The sequence below is a fragment of the Pseudorca crassidens genome, chromosome 2, assembly GCF_039906515.1.
Source record: "Pseudorca crassidens isolate mPseCra1 chromosome 2, mPseCra1.hap1, whole genome shotgun sequence".
In the NCBI taxonomy this organism is placed as follows: domain Eukaryota; kingdom Metazoa; phylum Chordata; class Mammalia; order Artiodactyla; family Delphinidae; genus Pseudorca; species Pseudorca crassidens.
Window position 1 is genome coordinate 42,086,693 of NC_090297.1, and position 18,479 is coordinate 42,105,171.

The 18,479-nt window shown below is 35.3% G+C and overlaps 1 long non-coding RNA gene across 1 annotated transcript in view; it reads left to right on the plus strand.

Moving 5' to 3' along the window:
- The first annotated feature begins 2,968 nt into the window (after positions 1–2,968).
- Positions 2,969–18,479, plus strand: part of LOC137218719 (uncharacterized) — a 35,357-nt gene continuing 19,846 nt past the window's right edge. Inside the window, exon 1 of the long non-coding RNA XR_010940833.1 lies at positions 2,969–3,437. This is a non-coding gene — a long non-coding RNA (uncharacterized lncRNA). The remainder of the gene's footprint in view (positions 3,438–18,479) is intronic.

Genomic DNA, 18,479 nt, shown 5'->3' on the forward strand with positions numbered 1-18,479 from the left:
CAGGACAGTGTTTTCTGTGGTTTCCACTCCTCTTATAATCCCCACATAATTTGCCTCTTGCTAAGGAGAACTACACTAAAATATCATGGTGTTTTAAGTCTTGACGTTAGAAAAAGTAGACTAATTGAAAACCTAGACATATTCTATTGATGATTCAGTTATTCTTTTCTTTCTCTCCTCATGCTTCCCCTCAAAGATTTTACTTGGTGCCTAGTATGTCTGCTTTAAAACAGAATAAGGACAACATGTTTGGGAAATAAACCTGAAATTATTTCAGTGTGAATTTATCCTTATATATTCGATCTTCCCTTTCTCTCAAAGTTAAATAGTTGAAAAACAGGTTTCAGAAGTAGCGATCTGAAAGCAAATATATGTTAGCTCTAAAAGGCACTTTAAAAAGAAAATGCCATCTAAAAGTGCTTCCCATTAGTTGATTTTTTAAAAATCACAAAATGAAACAATTGGTTAAATAATACGTTTCCCAAAGTTATACCATAAGTATGCTAAGTGTAACACTGACTTTTTCTCCCTGAAATATCAGAAGTGTAAAATTACAAAATGTTTAAATATTAAAATATGCTGCAAATACCAATATTTAGGGGATAAAAAGCTTAGCAAGGACATACACATATTACATATAAGGGTCATAACTTATTTAGGGGCTACAGGATAATAAATATAGAAACTTTTACAATAAATAAATAGGCCACTCCTACATATAGCACTTGATTCCCACGAAGCTTTTTGGTAAAGGCATATAAAATCTTAAGAATATGTTTAGCTAAAAATAAAAAAAATTGAATAAAATGGAAATATCAAATTTCCAAGAGAATTTTCCAGCATCTACTACTTACTCTGTTATTTTAAAGATTTCACCAAAGGATTTCAATGCAGTTTCCATTTATAAATTTATAAATACTTTATTCATCATCTCCCACAAGAACAAAGATGTTTTATGTAAAAGTTCCCTCCTTCTGCTTTATAAGCTCCCTGCCCTCACTCCAAAAAGAACAAAATACCTCAAGGTTTATTGAAGGACATGGTTGTGATGCCTGCCCTAACAAGGATTGGAAGGTGGCAGGCAAGTGGTTTTCAATAATTTATTTTCCATGATAGTATAAAAGAATATAGAAGAAAAAAATCCGAGGAAAAAAATCCTTTTCATTTGGCATTTTAAGTTCACCTTCCCTATGTCAAGTGCAACAAGACTTCAACTTCTGCCACCTCAAACCACAAGTTACTGAGTAAATCTATTTTTGATAGCAACATGAAATTAAATGTAAAACGTTTATTTTAAAGTTTAGAAAAAAGTAGAAATTGAGATGATTTTGAAGGAAAAAGGTGTAATTTGCATTTAAAAACTAGAATCAACACACAAAATACACTGCTTGAGTAAGCTGAATATTTTCTAAACACAAGACTATTACTAAGAAAAATAAACACTTCTTCAATTTGCAACTGTAAAGATGGACGTTTCTTAATTTAAAGTAGAGTTTAATGGACTTTTCAGTATCCATCAAGTATAAGCATTAAAATTGCTCTTTAGATATTTCAAATATAGGATGTTTATTAAAGTTAAAGAGAGGTACTTCTGCAGTTGCTTTATTCTCAGGTGGTCGGAGCACGAAAAGAGGAGAGGCAGCTCTGTCCCTCTTCACCAGCCTGAAACTTGCCTAGGCATTAGAACATCGCCACATTTCTTGGGCTCTTCGCAGGAAATAGCTTAGCTAATCTAAGTATTTTAGAAATGAGTTGTGTGGTCTCCTCTAGGAAATATGAAAAGCCATTATTCAATCTCTCAAAAACCTCGACAATATTCAGTAAGACAAATATACCGAAATGTATAGAATGGAAGAAACAGTACTGCAGAGTCTAACGGGGTCCAGTGTACAGCGAGCTGAGACGGGGAAGGATCTGAACTTTTTCAGATGCAGAGTAGAAAGGCAAGTGCTAATTAATGGAATGGCCAGAGCCCCAGGGGACGACGCCATAGAAAGAATGGAGGATAGTAAGCAGAGATGCGCTCTCAAATTCAGTTATTCACTGCGCCCGCATCCACGTCGGGAAACTCAAGGCTTAGCCTTTGCCCAGTAAGCTGAACCCCCGGCTTACACCTGGGGAAAAGTAGGGCCGGGAGTGGGTGCGGGAGGGAAACACCAACAGGACCTCAGTCCACGTTCTGGTCTCCAAGCCACTAAGCAACTGCATTTTACCATATTTCGGTAGTGAATCAATAGTTTTCTGATAAACAGTGTGCATCTCCTAATGGTGTGATGAGCTCCTACACACACACCACGCTGGGTGACTAATAAATGGATAAAATAATTCTGTCCCAGGAAAGGCATTTCAATTGGTAATATTATAAATGTCCTTGATCGCGTTGATCAAACAAACGTTGTGGAATCCGTGGCCCCGGATTGGTTTCGAAATCTCAGTTCCCAAAAAGGTGCTTTCGGCTTTTGCCGGGGGTTAGAAGTAATAGTCCAGAAGCGCTGGAAGAGTACAGTGCTGGAGCGAAAAAGGGTCGTGCTCGCAGCCTTCCTGACTACCCTAAGCTACCTTCATCAAAAGGCCGGGGGGGGGGGGGAGGGTTGGAGGGGGAAAGTCCGTCTCTTCGTCCCTCGAGACTGCTTTGATTTTACACCACAATTCCAATTCCAAAAAAACAGATCCACGTAGGGACCTAATAAGAGGCTGGAGACAATCTTCCAGCCTGAGACCCGGGGTAAAGCTTTGCGCACAGTCAACCCAAGCCCTCTATGGAGGGTCTGCGAAGTCATCCTTTCTGTCCCTTCGAAATTCTCCAGACTCCAACCGCAGCTCCCGGCTCCCTAGTGAGGAAGCTGGAGCCCAAAGCTCCCTCAGGGCGCGCAGAAAAGCCCGGGGTGGGGGTGGGGGAGTTTCAAAACCGTTAGCTCGCGTTGTGTGTTTTTTTTTTTTCCCCTCCCTCGCTAAGGTTTCTTTTCTTTTCTCTTCCTGTCCAAATATTTCAAATTTCCGCGCCTTAAATAACAGTCTCCTTTTATTTAGTTAGTTTCCTCGGCAGGTTTGGCCGCCCGCTTGTCTCTGCCCCCCAGCGGGCCCGGGGCGCCTCGGACGCCTCGGTGCTGCCTGCAGCCCCTGCGCGCTGCCCCCGGCCCAGCCAGCGCGGCCCAGAGCGCGCCCGCCGGAGCCACAGCCCCCTCTTGCCGCGACCTCGCTTGACCCGACTCTCCCGGCACCCAGAGCCAACTAAGGCCGCCCCCCGCCCGGACGCTTGTCTGCTCCCAGCTCGACTTCCCTCCCCGGACTTTGGAGTCTCTTCTACTTTGGGGTTTGGAACCCGGTCGCCCTGGAGCGGCGGAAGGGCCGCGGCGATAGGAAAGCAGCAGAGGAGGCCAGTGGCCGGAGCCTGCCCCAGCCCCCACCCCGCGGGTAACCTTGGAGGCGCCCTCGGAGTGAGTGTGTGCGCTGCTGCGCCAGCCGGCTGGGGCAAGCGGGCGCACGGCGCAGCAGGCAGGAGGCGGGAGCGGGGGCGGGGAGGGGGAGCGGGCCCCGGTGCCTCACTGCAGCCGCCGCGGCACCCTGGGTGCTACGGGCTGCCGGGGCGGCCAGGGTTCCCCGGCCCTGGCCCTCAGGCAGCGGTCCCCGAGGAGGCGGCGGCCATCCCACTGGATGGTTCCGGCGACCTGTGCCTGAGGACTGGGGCCCGAGGGCGACGTGGGAGCAGGGGCAAGCGGGCCGGTGAGTGCCTAGCTCTCTGCAGAGGTGAGCTGGCGGCGGGACCGGGCGCGGCGGCTGGAGCAACTCCATGCCCAAAGCCAATGCCAGCACTCCCCCTCCCCCCGTGACAGCTGAGGACAGCCGGGCTCCGAGCCTCGCGTCCAACAGCGAGGAGGCAAATGCCTCTCAGGCTTCTCACCCGCTTCGACTGCTCGGAAAGTCCTATGGTGTTGCCTTTCCCCCACAAATTACTAGACGTCCAGAACTGAAAATGCACGTTCATTCGGAAAGACCCTTAGCTTGAAACACTCAGAATTGCAGGCCCGTCGGAACTTTGGGTGGGGCTGGGACGCGCAAAACACCTAGAAGTGGTCGTGTTTTTTGAACCCGGAATAGATCCGACAATCGAGTATGGCTCTTCAGCAGTGCCTGAAAAGAATAAAAACTCCCCAGATCTGAATATTCACTTGGTAAATCAAGGTTCCAGTGAAATGTTTTGCCATCTGCTATAGAAACATTGTGCGAGCTTCAGGTGTTAGGATGTGGGTTTGGAATTTTCTGTGCTGTCTTTAATCCTGAAAGACATTAAATAACAGCATGGTAACACACCCGGCAAGTGAGCAGAGGTTATCCTTGCCACCACAGCACCTGCAAAAGCACAAGTGGAACTCCTTCCTGAGTTCTAAAATGGCTTCTGGACCGTCCAGAGGTACCAGCACATACGAGGAGGGGGACGGGGGAATGAAGGAGTTTGTACATTTTTTAAAACTACACAGATATTATTAGACTTAGAGTGTTCCACCTCACCTCTCCTTTCTCCCAGTCCCCATTGGTCAAGGAAGAATTTTAGTGTAGGCCTATTCAATAATTCTACATTCAGCCTTTTTCTCTTCCCTCCTCCCTCCCCTCCCCCCCAAAAAACCAGTCAGCCAAAAACATCAGCTCTTTTGGGGAGGAAGTAAAAAAACCACCAATCCTTATCCAAACCACCCGTCATTTCTTTTGAGCATAAAGAAGAAATCCTACAGATAACCTATACTATGAAAGAAGAAATAATTTACCAGGACCTCAAATGCATTCAGTTGGTATAATTAAAGTGCTATCAATTAGCTTTTAACATTAAAATAATGGGACAGTTTCTAGAACTGATAGGTGAAAAGCTAAAAAAAAACTCCATTGAAATGTTTGGAGACGGAAGCTTCTGCTCTTCTTTATATTTCATCAGTACAGTAGTTACTTGGAAAAAAACCTCATACTTTATCTTGACCATATAAAGCAGTATCATGCTGACTAATTTTATTTTAGTTATATGCCTTAGTTTTTCAGATTAGTTACAAGAATAGTGAAGGTTCACATATAAAGCAAAACTGACATCTTTTAATGTTAACATTTTAATTTAGAAATGCAACTAAATTATCACAATTATATTAAAGTACAGTCCACTCCCTTGTTTCTTCTAAGTGTACAGTTTGCACAACTTGCTGGTAAAGAAATCTGTCCTGAGTTTAAAATGTATGCCTTGGAAACATGACTTCCTAAAGTAAAAAATAACTCACTGTTCTTTAGGAATAATTATTCTATAATTTGGCTATTCTGTGTATAGCTAATGTAACAGTATCTCCTTTTACATTTTGGATCTATTGTAAAAGCCATTTGGGCCCAAATTGTTCTTGCTCCAAAATTTTCTCCTTCAGATATTTTTACTAAGAAGTGACTGTCCTCAGTGATGAAGCAGCATTCTGCTGCCCATTCTGCTAATTCAAGAACTTGAGACCAGACTTATACACGCCATTTAAAAGGAAACATTCATTTCTTCTTTTGTCCAAGTTCAGAACAGATGTGAATGAACGTTAACATTTGAAAGGCCTAGAATAATTAATTTGCAAATCAGTTATTATAGTTGATGATTCAAGATGAAATTTTTAAAGCCTTATGTATCAGAAGAAAAAGTGGGATCAAATTATTAAGTTAAGCAGCATTTGATGATGATTAATAGTACAATATTCCCTACCTCAGTATTCAAATAAGCAATAGTGTGTATTGTGGTATGATTTTTAACTGTGAAACATAACACTCATCATATATAAAAGGAATTGAAGTCCAGAATATCTTTTTTCAGTATTAAGTAAAATATAATTAAAACACATTAGCTAAAAAAAAAAAAAAAAAAAAAAAAAAAAACCACTACACTATCACCTATATTTTTGGCTGTTCCCATCTTTCTTTCTTTTTTTTCTACTTCTTTTACTTTTTTGCCTCTACATTATAGGTGATGAACAAAAATAGCATGTAGAAAAAGGTTTCCAATCCTCCTTTATTCCTGCTGCCTCAGCCATCTACTTCTCCATTCACAAACATTACTTCAACTTTAAAAACCATGTTTTGTGATGCTAAAAAGTAATTATTCCCATTAATTAAAATGTATCATAGGCCTGTAAGTGAAAAAGCATTGTCTGTATTTTATTTAAAATAAAGTGAAGGAAGTGTGGACATTAGGTTGTAGCAAGTGTGTATTTATGTTTTGAATATTAATTGTCAGAATCTTAAAACACATTTAATATTTTGATATAACATATGCTAAGATTAACAGTTTAGAATCAAGATCTAGAAAATATTAAATTTAATTTCTGGTCTTTCTTTGCAAAATAATTTAATATATTTTAATTTGCCATAGTAAGATAAGGCTAATTGTTTTAAGTAATAAAAAGTTAAAATGTTGATACTTTTAGGAAAATATGAAGAGAGGACTATGATATCAAATCCAAAGCAATGTTTTTTTAAAAATAAATTACTCCTACTGGTAAATTATATACTCTAATTGTAGTGATTATTATTTTATAATTAAATTTTGCACTTGGCACATAGACCAAAGTTCTCTATGTTTATCTGTAAGCATATAGTTGGTTATGCAGGTAATCCAAATAATACTTTGTGGTCCTGCTCTATATGAGTATTTTATGTATATATATGTATATTTAGATATTTCTTACTAACGTTCAGTACTGAATAAATAGATATTTTGAAGAAATACTACCAGTTCACTTCATATTGCTATTTTTAAGATGTTAAATTATGATCTGCTACAGAAATATAGGCTGATAATTTTTTAGATATAGGTAAGATCCAGGGAGGGATAGAAATTAAAATCTTAGAACTGAAAACATTGATGCAGGTCCTAGTTCCACCTAGGTATTGTTTCAAATTTTTATCATGAGGCAAATATACATGAAACCACTTAACATCCACAATTAATGTAATCAAATTTGAAATATTAGAAACAGAACTGTGATAGTGCTAAGAGGAAGAACGGACATTTCAAGTTTTAGATAGCCATGCCTGTGGGTTAATTTAATATCAATTACATGATGGGCAGTTTGCTAAATAATCCAAAAGCAAGGACAAAACAAGACCAGTAAAAGATATTTGCCCAATAATTCAAAAGCAGGGCAAACAAGACCAAAAAAAATTTTTTTTTCCCATTATACCACCATAGGAAATATAAACAAATTAATGTGCTTGGTATGGATAATTTTACAGTTTCCAGTGAAGTGTGCTACTTTTTCACTTGGATAATGCTTTAAAAACACAGCTAGAAAATAACCACTTATTATTTATGGTCATATTTTTAAATTACATATATGTTTTACTTAAATACAAAAATATATATTCTGTCCAAAAGTAGCAAGTTCAACACCATTCTGAAAGGGTGAGTGGATACAGCTGGACATCTGGACTAGACTGAGGGGCTGTTTAATGTGCAGCCCGAGTAGGGCCACTAGGGAGAGAGTACCGAACTGTCTGAATGCTGGCTAATTTGCTTAAGAGTAGTCAAAATGGCTCTGAGGTAGTATAAATTGCCTACAGTTGTTTAAATACACCATGTACCTAATGGAAAAGCAAATAACTTTATATAAAGACAGTTAAAAGAAGGAATATATATATTTTTGCATCCAGAGGGACATCACAAATGTCATGGGGAAATATTAATGTAGCAATATAAAAGAGAACTGTACATAATAACATCAGCTGAAGATAAATGATTGCTTTCATTTCTTTAAAAAGGCTTTTTTATTATGTTTTAAATATTTAAAATGCACAGTTCTTCAAACATATGACTAATATCTGTAAAATATACAACACATACTAATTTATTAATATTCTAATTTTTAAATTTTTCTCAAAAAAGTAATCCAAAGTACCTATTGAAAGATCATGCACCATACCCTAAAATCAGCAAATAAAGTTTGAGGCTTAGCAATATAAAAGAATTGTAAAGATCAGTGCTTTCTAAGGAAAATGTCTGTCTTGAATTATCAAGATAAAGATCTGGGAATTTTCAGCAGCACATTTTGTCTTCTATGAACTAAATATGATTATATTTAGAATCAACATAAGATTTATTTAACATTTCTACAGTAAAGTAATATTTTATATCATCATTTTGAGTTTAAATATATAGGATTTAAACAACAGAACTCTGTATAGACATTGTGAGGTTTCTCCTTACTTAGCAGTAGGACAGACTAAAGAGAAATCAGATCAAAACACAAAATTCAGATGTAAGATTCAAGTTAAAGAACAACAATGATATTAAATCAACCAACAGAAGAATTGTCTCACACGAAAATCTTCCATTACTTTGGGGAAAAGGAGTGATAGGAAAAAATATTTAAATCCTTTTCCATTAGATTAAAAGATTACTGGTTTCTTATTCAATATTGTTGGAAATAAAATCCTAAATATTTAGGAAAGGGATATGAACATGCTGAAAAGCAAGTGAGTCTCTTGCTGTAGGAAGAGTTTAGGAAGTGTGATAGTAATTGATCTGAGAGGATTCTCCGAAGGTATTTTAATATAGGTGTGAACATGTCAGCATATAAAAAGTACTAAATATATTGAATTTTGTCATCATCTAGTAGACTGTTAAATCATGTGTACACAAAGAAAATAGGAGATACTTTAGTAATTGTCTCTTCTTTTGTACTAAGAAGTAATTGTACTTCTTAATTTATACATATATTAATTCAACTTACATTTCAGTAAGAGGAGAGAGAAAAGAAACACAAAATCAAGCAAGTTAATAAATCAATATCTATTAGTTAGTCTCTATATTACCTAACTTAATATTCATAACCCCCTCAGGCATTGGGCTTTATTCTCCCATTTTTACAAATACGAAACTCAGATTTAATGATGTTGAGTAAATTGTCCATGTCACAGGCTGGTAATTTATAGCATAAGGATACAAACTCATTTCTTTTATTACTTCATTATAGCCAGATGGAAAGATCTTTCAGAGAAATTACCACAGATCAGTCAACTCAATAATCACATATTAAGGACCCATCATTATAGTTGCTTAATAGGTTTACAATTTGGGGGCTAATTATATCCAAAGCTTTCCACATCTGCAAAATGGGGGTAATAATACCTAATTTGTCATGTTGTTGTAAAAAATAAATGAAGTATGTGTAAATTTCCTTGCACTCAGCAAGCCTTTAATAAATGGGAACTATTATTATGGGGACTCTAAAGTAACAGAAAATCCATTCTTGACCCCAAGGAACTTAAAAACTATTTGGGTAGATAAAGTTCACATGTGGCATACATATAACAAGTGGAAAGCAAGCAAGGTATAAGCAAGTACATGGTAGTATGTGATATAGATTGCACCAAAAGAGCAAACTTATTACCAAACATCTTATTAGACTTATGATATTGATTTGAATATCCTATAGTGGAAAATTTCCTTTATTGAGAAGTAAAAGGAAAAGCCACCTCAAAATAATTGACTTCTTCTAGCATGTACTCTCTGAAGGTGTTTATCCAACAAATATAGCAGGTGAACAATGGAAAGTGACTGCATGGACAGAAAATATAAAAAACATACATACATAGGTATTTTGAAAGGTATCTTTCATTATTTTTGAATAAGTGACTATGATATTCTGACTCAAATGGGAATAGAAAAATACCTAGGAGTTTCATAATCATTACATAATGGAATCCATAATAAGTAGTAGAGGATAGTGAGTGAATGGCTTCAGGGCCAAATAAACTCTATTTCTAACTCTGGTACTTACTATGTACCTCACCTTGGAACAGGCACTTAACCTTTCTAATCCTCATTTCCTCATTTGTAAAATGGGTATAATAATAATTACTTCACATGGTTGTAATAATTAGGAATAATATTTATTAATAAGTCATTATACTTTAACATAGAAAACTTGGAAGGCTATAAAACAACAGGTTTCCTAGATTTAGATTTAGTTATATTAATAAGAAAGAAAAGAAAATCCCTCTTAGGTGAACATAACCTTGAGTAACACAGACATTTGTGGATTAAGAATAAAAACTTTGAATTTAGACTTAAAGTCATCACTCCAAGCACCTATGCATGTGACCAATATACAAGTACATTCAGTTTAATAACCACACTTATTAAAAACCCATTATATGTGAGGTATTTTTCCATATGCTGAGTATATGAAGGTAAGACATCATCTCAGCCCTCAAGGAACTAGTGAGAGAAACAATATACCTTATATGGAGTATAATAGGATATTAGGCATAATGAAGGTACAAAATAAATAATAAATTAGATTTGGAAAGTAATAAGTACCTTTGAGAAACCAAACTCCATTTTCAGAAAGCTAACTCTAGAAGAGTCAAGTAGACTTTCATTTCCAACAAAATGAAGACTAGATTTCCTTTAAAATCTTACCAAAACAAAACAGATAAACTGATGGATAAAAATTTTTTTAAACATATTTTGGAATTCAGAGTTGCACTGGTAAGAAGGTATGGGAAATTTACAGAGACCAAAAATGAGGGAAAGTGAGTCCTGATGCCAGGTGCTCTGGGGGGCATCCACTGATCTCTAGGGTGTTACTTTGCTGGGGCTGCTATAACAGAGTATCAAAAACTGAGAAGCTTAAACAACAGAAATTTATTGTCTCACACTTTAAAGCCTAGAAGTCTGAAATCAGGTTAGTTTATTCTGAGGGCTGAGGGAAAATCTATTCCATTCCTTTCTCCTAACTTCTTGTAGTCTGAGGCATAACTTGGATAGTAGATGCTGTTCTCCCTGTGTTTTTGCATTGTCTTCCCTCTTTGTGTGTCTGCCTCTGTGTCCAAATTTCCCCTTTTTATAAGAATACCAGCCATAATGAATTAGGGCCCACCCTAATAATCTCATCTTAACCTGATCATCTGATAAGACTCTATTTCCAAACCAGAACACATTCACAGGTACTGGAGGTTAGGACTTCGACATCTTTTAGGGGGGCAAAATTCAACCAGTAACAGCTGGTAACCTCAAGTTTTAGTTTTAAGGAGACTCAAGGAGAAGATAAAAGACAATGCTTAGGGCAATTGTGAGGTGGAAAGACTGACAGAAGCCCCCATTATAAAGCTAGAAGCCCCAAAGGGTAATACACTGAAGGAAAACTCAAAGTAAATGTCAAAATATTTTGCCCGTTTTTATTGTTTGTTTTTTTGTTTTTACTTTCTTATTATTGAGTTTTGAGAGTCCTTTGTATATTCTGGATACAAGTCTTTTATCAGATATGTGCTTTGTAAATATTGTCTGCTAATCTGTGGCCTGTCTTTTCATTTAACCATGTCTTTTGAAGAGAAGTTCATTTAACCATGTCTTTTGAAGAGAAGTTTTTAATTTAATGTAGCACAATTTATCAATTTTTTTCTTTTCTGGTTCATGCTTTGTGCGATCCAAGAAATCTTTGCCTAAACCAGGGAAATAAAGTTTTTCTCTTAGAAGTTTCATAGTTTCAGAATTTACATTTAGATCTGTGATCTATTTTAAGTAAGTTGTTGTATATGGTATGAGGAAAGGGTTAAAGTTTTTTCTTAAAAAAACTTTTTAAGACTGGATATACATATACAAACTGCATATGTATATCCAGTTATTCCAGGATCATTTGTTGAAAATACTATCCATAACCACTGAATTATCTTGACGTCTTTGTGGAAAAATCAATTGACCATCTATATGTAGGTCTAATTCTGACTTTCTATTCTGTACCATTGATCTATATGTCTATCATTATACAAATATTATAGTCTTGATTATTATAGCTTTATAATAAGTCTCAAAATCAAGTAGTGTGAGTTCTGCAAGTGTTCTTTTTCAAAGTTAATTTTGATATTCCAGGTCCTTTGATTTCTATATACATTTTCAAATTTTAGATTTAACATGTCAAATTCTCAAAAAATGATTAGGATTATATTGAATCTATAAATCAATTTGGGGAAAATTGATATCTCAACAATTTTGAGTCTTTTGACCATGAATATCTCACTACTTATTTAAGTTTAAACATTTCTTTCAGTAATATTTTGCCACTTTTAGTATACAGTTTTTATACATTTTACCAGACTTGCTCCTAAGTATTTCACATTTTTTATGCTATTTACATTTCAATTTGCAGTTTTTCATTGCTAGCATATAGAAATATGACTTTTGTATACTAACATTATATCCTGTAATCTTGCTAAACTCACTAATTATTCTAGTTTCTTTTTTTTTGTAGATACTTTTTAATTTTCAACATAGATAATCAAGTGTCTGTAAATAAAGACAGGTTAATTTTTTTTTCCTGTCCAATCTGTATGCCTTTTATTTCTTTTTCTTGCCTTGCTGCAAGGCTATGACCTCCAAAGCAATGTTAAATAGGAGTGGAAAGAGTGCACATTCTGGCTTTATTCCTGATCTTAGAGGGAAAGCACTCAGTCTTTCACTATGATGCTAGCTCTAGATTTTTCACAGATGCTTTTTTATCAGTTTAAGGAAGTTTCCTTCTATTCTTAGTTTGCTTTCAGTTTAAAAAAATCATAAATGAATGTGGAATTTGTCAAATTTTTCCTGCTTTTATTGAGATGATTGTGGTTTTTTTAGCCTGTTTAAAATGTGAATTACACTGATTTTCAAATATTGAATCAACCTTGCATTCCTAGGAGAAATCTCATTTGGTCTTGACGTATTTTACTTCTTACATATTGCTGGTTTTGATTTACAAATATTTTGTTAAATATTTTTATGTTTCTGTTCATGAATGTTATTGGCTTATAGCTTTGTTTCCTCTTGACATCTTGAAATAGATAGAATATTTGTGTCCCCCACTTCCATAAATTCATATGTTGAAACCTGATGCTCAATGTGATGGTAGTAGGAGATGGAGCCTATGGGAAGTGTTTAGATCATGAGAGTAGACCCCTCATGAACAGGATTAGTGTTCTTTTAAAAGAGACATCCCCAGAGCTCCCTAGTCTCTTTCACCTATGAACTAGAAAGCAGGCCTTCACCAGACATTGAATCTGCTAGAACCATGGTCTTGGACTTCCCAGCCTCCAGAACTCTGAGAAGTTTCTGTTGTTGGGAATTCCCCAGCGGTCCAGTGGTTAGGGGACTTTCACTCCTGAGCCAGGTTCAATCCCTGGTCAGGGAACTAAGATCCCACAAGCAGCGCCACACAGCCAAAAGACAAACAAAAACCAACAACAACAACAACAAATTTCTGTTGTTAATAAACCACCCAGTTTATGGTATTTTGTTATAGCAGCCTGAAGAGATAAGACATATCTTTCTCTGGTTTTGGTACTACGGTAATGCTGACCTCATAAAATGAGTTGGGAAGCGCTCCCTCTTATTCTATATTATGAAAGAATTTATATAGAATTGGTATTATAACTTCCTTAAATATCTGGTAGAATTCACTGAGGAAGCCCTCTGGGCCTGGAGTCCTCTTCATGACAAAGTTTTTATCTACAAATTCAAAATTTAAAATAGATACAGGGCTATTCAGGTAATCTGTTATTTAGTAAGCTTTGTTACTTTGTGTTTTTCAAGGAATTTGTCCATTTTATTTTTGTTGTTAAATTTGTTGAAAATACGTTGGTCATAATATTGCCTTATTTTTTATGTCTGTAGTATAGGCAGTTACATCCTCTTACATCCCTAATGTTGGCAATTAATATCTTCTCTCTCTTTCATTCATTTATTTTGATCAATTGAAGATATCATCGTACTGAACTTTTCAAAGAACCAGCTTTTGACTTCATTGATTTTCTTTATTGTTTTTCTGCTTTCGGTTTCAGATTTCTGCTCTTACCTTTATTATTTTCTTCTTTTTGCTTGCTTTCAGTTTAATTTGCTCTTATTTTCTTTTTTTATTTGAAGTTTAGTTGACTTACAGTATTGTGTTAGTTTCAGGTGACAGCACAGTGATTCAGTATTTTTACAGATTATACTACATGATAGGTTATATTAAGATAATGGGTATAATTCCCTGCGCTATACAGTATAGCCTTGTTGCTTACCTATTTCATGTATAGTAGTTTGTATCTGTTAGTCCCATACTCCTAATCTGTCCCTTCCCTGTTCTCGCTCCCATTTTGGTAACCAGAAGTTTGTTTTCTATATCTGTGAGTCTCTTTCTGTTTTGCATATACATTCATTTGTATTATTTTTTTAGATTCCACATATAAGTGATATCATACAGTATTTGTCTTTGTCTAATTTACTTCACTAAACATAATATTCTCTAGGTCCACCCACATTGCTGCAAATGGCAGTATTTAATTCTTTTTTATGGCTGAGTAATATTCCATTTTATATATATACTGAATCTTCTTAATCCAATCATCTGTTGATGAGCACTTGGGTTGCTTCCATGTCTTGGGTATTGTAAATAGTGCTGCTATGAACATAGGGGTGTATGTATCTTTTCAAATTTGCATTTTTATTTTTTCCTGATATATACCCAGGAGTGGAATTGCTGGGTCATATGGTAGTTCTATTTTTAGTTTTTTAAGGAACCTCCATACTGTTTTCCATAGTGGTTGCACCAACTGACATTTCTACCAACAGTATACAAGCATTCCCTTTTCTCCACATCCTCTCCAACATTTGTTATTTGTAGACTTATTGATGATAGACATTCTGACCAGTGTGATGTGACACCTCACTATAGTTTTGATTTGCATTTCTCTAATAATTAGCAATGTTAAGCATCTTTTCATGTGCCTGCTAGCCATCTGTATGTCTTCTTTCCAAAAATGTCTATTCAGGTCTTCTGCCCATTTTTTGATTGGGTTGTTTGTTTTCTTGATATTGAGTTATATGAGCTATTTGTATATTTTGGATATTAACCCCTTGTTTGTCACATCATTTGCATTATTTGCTCTTGTTTTCTTAAAGTGGAAGCTTAGATTATTGATTTGAGATATTTCTTATTTTCTAAAAGAAACAGTTGTTTCTCAAATTACCCTGCATCCAAGAAATTCTGATATGCTCTGTTTTCATTTTCAGTCAATTAAAAATGTTCCTAATTTCCCCTGTGACTTTCTCTTTGATCCATGGGCTATTCCCACTATGGCCAGAAGATATACTTTGTATTATTTAAGTTGAGATCAAATACGTAGGTCATATGAACAAATGTAAATGGGCTTGATTCACCTATTAAAAGAAAAAAATTTTCTGATTTCAGGACAAAAGTCAATCTATGCTTTATTTAAGATACATACCTAAAATTAAGTGAACCAGAAAGCCTAAACATAAAGGGATGGGCAAATATACACCAGGAAAATACAAATAATAAGAAAGTTTATGATCCTAACATCAGACAAATTAGAATTCATGCCAAAAATTATTAAATGAGACAAAGAAGGAAACTTTAATAATGACTAAAGACTACAATGCACAATGAAGTTATAAAAGTTATGAATTATATGAACCAAATAAGACAGCAACTTCATAAATAACTTACCGCCAGCTGCAAGGGGGGGGTGGGTGTCTGCAGTTCTGGCAGTGGTTTCACTAGCCCCGTGCTCTACCAGCCCCACCTACTGTGTGTGTGTGAGAGCGTTTTAAATGTAAAACCCCTTCCAGCGTTGTAGAGGCCATGTCTGTGCTGGTCTTACTGACATACAATTATCACAAATAAATATTTTCATAGTAAAAAAAAAGAAAAAAAAGAACTTACCATCACAAATAAGTACCTATACAAGGTGCAAGGAGAAATAGACAAAAATGCACTAACATATGATTCTTAATCAAACACATGTCAATTTTAATAAAGATGTAAAAATTAAAAAGTCCTAAACAACCTAAAAAATATGGTAGCCCTAATGCATATATCAAACTTTACACTCTGATAATAGAAGATATACCTGCTTCTCAAGTGAACATGAAACATTTATGAAAATTAGTCACATAGTGAGCAAAAAAAAAAAAAACCCTCAACAAATACTATAAAATAGATATATTACAAATAAGATTCTCTTATTCCAATTTAAGAAAACTAAAAATCAATAGTAACATATTTTCTCAGAAAACTTCTTCCAACTACATATATTATAACTCTCTAGCAAACAACTCTTGGCTGAAAAGGAAAATACAAATGAAAATCTCAGAATTTCTCAAAAAATAACAATAATGTCTAGATGTCAGAATCTCAGTCACATAATTAAAGTAGTGGTCAGAGGAAAACATCCTTAAACACTTACATCAATAAAAATGAATATATTTACATGAATTAATTTTTCAACTCAAGTACCTAGAAAAAGAAAATAAATCAAATGAAATCAGAGGGAGGACATAATAAATGTGAAAGCAAATATTACTGAGGTAGAATACAGAGAAACTATATAATAAATAAATTAAAATTTCTGTTTCTTTGGAGAAAGTCAATAAAATAGAAAAACCACTAGCTTAACCTAATCATGTGGGAGAAAGCACAAATACACAAAGTAAGAAATGACAAATGGGAAATAAACATTGATATAGAGAGTATCAAAACAAAAAATGAAAAACTATTTTGCACAATTCTATGCAAACATATTTGAGTGTAGTTAAAAACACATAATTGCTAGTAAAATAAAATTTACTCACATTGACCTCAATGTAGACAAAAAGCTTAAACAAGCCAATTTCCATAGAAAAAAACAGAGAAAATTACCAAAGAAGTATCTCTCAAAAAAGTATCAAGTCATATGTCTGACAGGCAAATTCTTCCAACCTCTCAAACACAAATAATGACAAGCTTACTTAAATTATTCCAGAACATAATAAAAGAAGGAAAATTTTTAAATGTTAAACTTGGTAAAGATAGGAGCAAAGAAAAATACTGTGGTAGGTTGAGTTATAAGACCAATTATTCACTGCTCCCTGTATCTATATCCTTTGCCAGGTAAATTTGTTATTCTTCTCACAAGAGGCAGACTGTACTTTCCAGCCCCTTGTATTTAGGCTCTCATAAGATTTGTGACTAATAGGCTAATAGGATTATATGAGTTAGCTTTTGCTAGTTAACCAACCACCCAAAAACTTAGTGGCTTAAAACAATTAGATTTATTATTGAACATGGTTCTGTGGATTGACTACAGGGTTCTTCTCATCTGGGCCAGTCACATAAGGCTGGAGAGACTAGGATGGTCTTTAAACATCTGAAAAAATATTCAACTTCATTCAAAATTAGATAAATGCAAAGTAAAAGTATAATTCTCACTGATAACTTTGGTAGAAAAAATTTTAATTTGGTAAAAAATGTACAGTGCATTCTGTTGGTGAGGCTATGGGGAAACAGGCACTCTATTCATTGCTGGTGGGAAAAAAATAATGGTACAAATTCTATGAAGTGAATTTGGCAACACGTAACAAAAGTACATATGCGTTTGGGTTTTAACCCTAGAATCTTAATTGTAGGAATTTAACCTGAAACTACACCTTCAAAATAGGAAGAATATATGTAAAGTATTTCATTATGTGTAAGTGTTTGTAACAGCATTACAAACAAACATTATTTGTAATAGCAAAATATTGTTACTATCCTAAATGTTCATCCACAAGAGACTAGTTAGAATAAACTGTAGCACATTTACACAATAGAGAATTATGCAGCCATTTAAAAGTTGGAAAGAGTGGTATAAACTTATTTAGAGTGATGAATGGATAAACAAAATATGATATATTCATAAAATGGAATATTTTCAGACATAAAAAGGAATGAAGTGCTGATATATGGTACAACATTGATGAACCTTGAAAACATTATGCTAAGTGAAAGGACCCAGACATAAAAGACTACGTATTGTATGATTCCATTCATATAAAATGTCCAGAATAGGCTATATACACAGAAAGTAGACTAATTCTTGTCAGGGGCTATTGGAGGGGGAAATAGGGAATGACTATCACAGGGTACAAAGTTCCTTTTAGGAGTGATAAAAATGTTCTTGAACTAAATAGTGGTGATTGCTACACAACTTGCAAATATGCCAAAATCACTGAATTGTTCACTTTATTAAAAGGGTGAATTTTATGATATATGAATTATATATAAAATCTTTTTAAAAAAGAGAAAGAGGGAGGCAAAACAAAAATCAAACAACAAAATACACCAAAACCCAGACATGTGTCTACTGCCCTTTACTTGATATAAAGATGATGATGAGTCCAAGTAGGACATGTTCTTTAGTTAGCTCCTTCTTGGAGTGCTAAGAAGAGGCCATTTCCTTATTTATTTCTCTCCATGAGAATGGGGAAATGTGTTTCTTTTTGTCACCTCACTATCCCCAGTTCCTACCATGGTGCCTAGCACATGGTAGACACCCAGTAAATATGTGTTGAATGAAAAAGGAAAGTAGAATGAAGGAGAGAATTAAGAAATGCTATTTTGTAACCACCAGTGTAATAGTACTTACTTAGAAACCATTGTATGAAAGTTGGCAGGGTAACAAGATATTTATGAAACCGA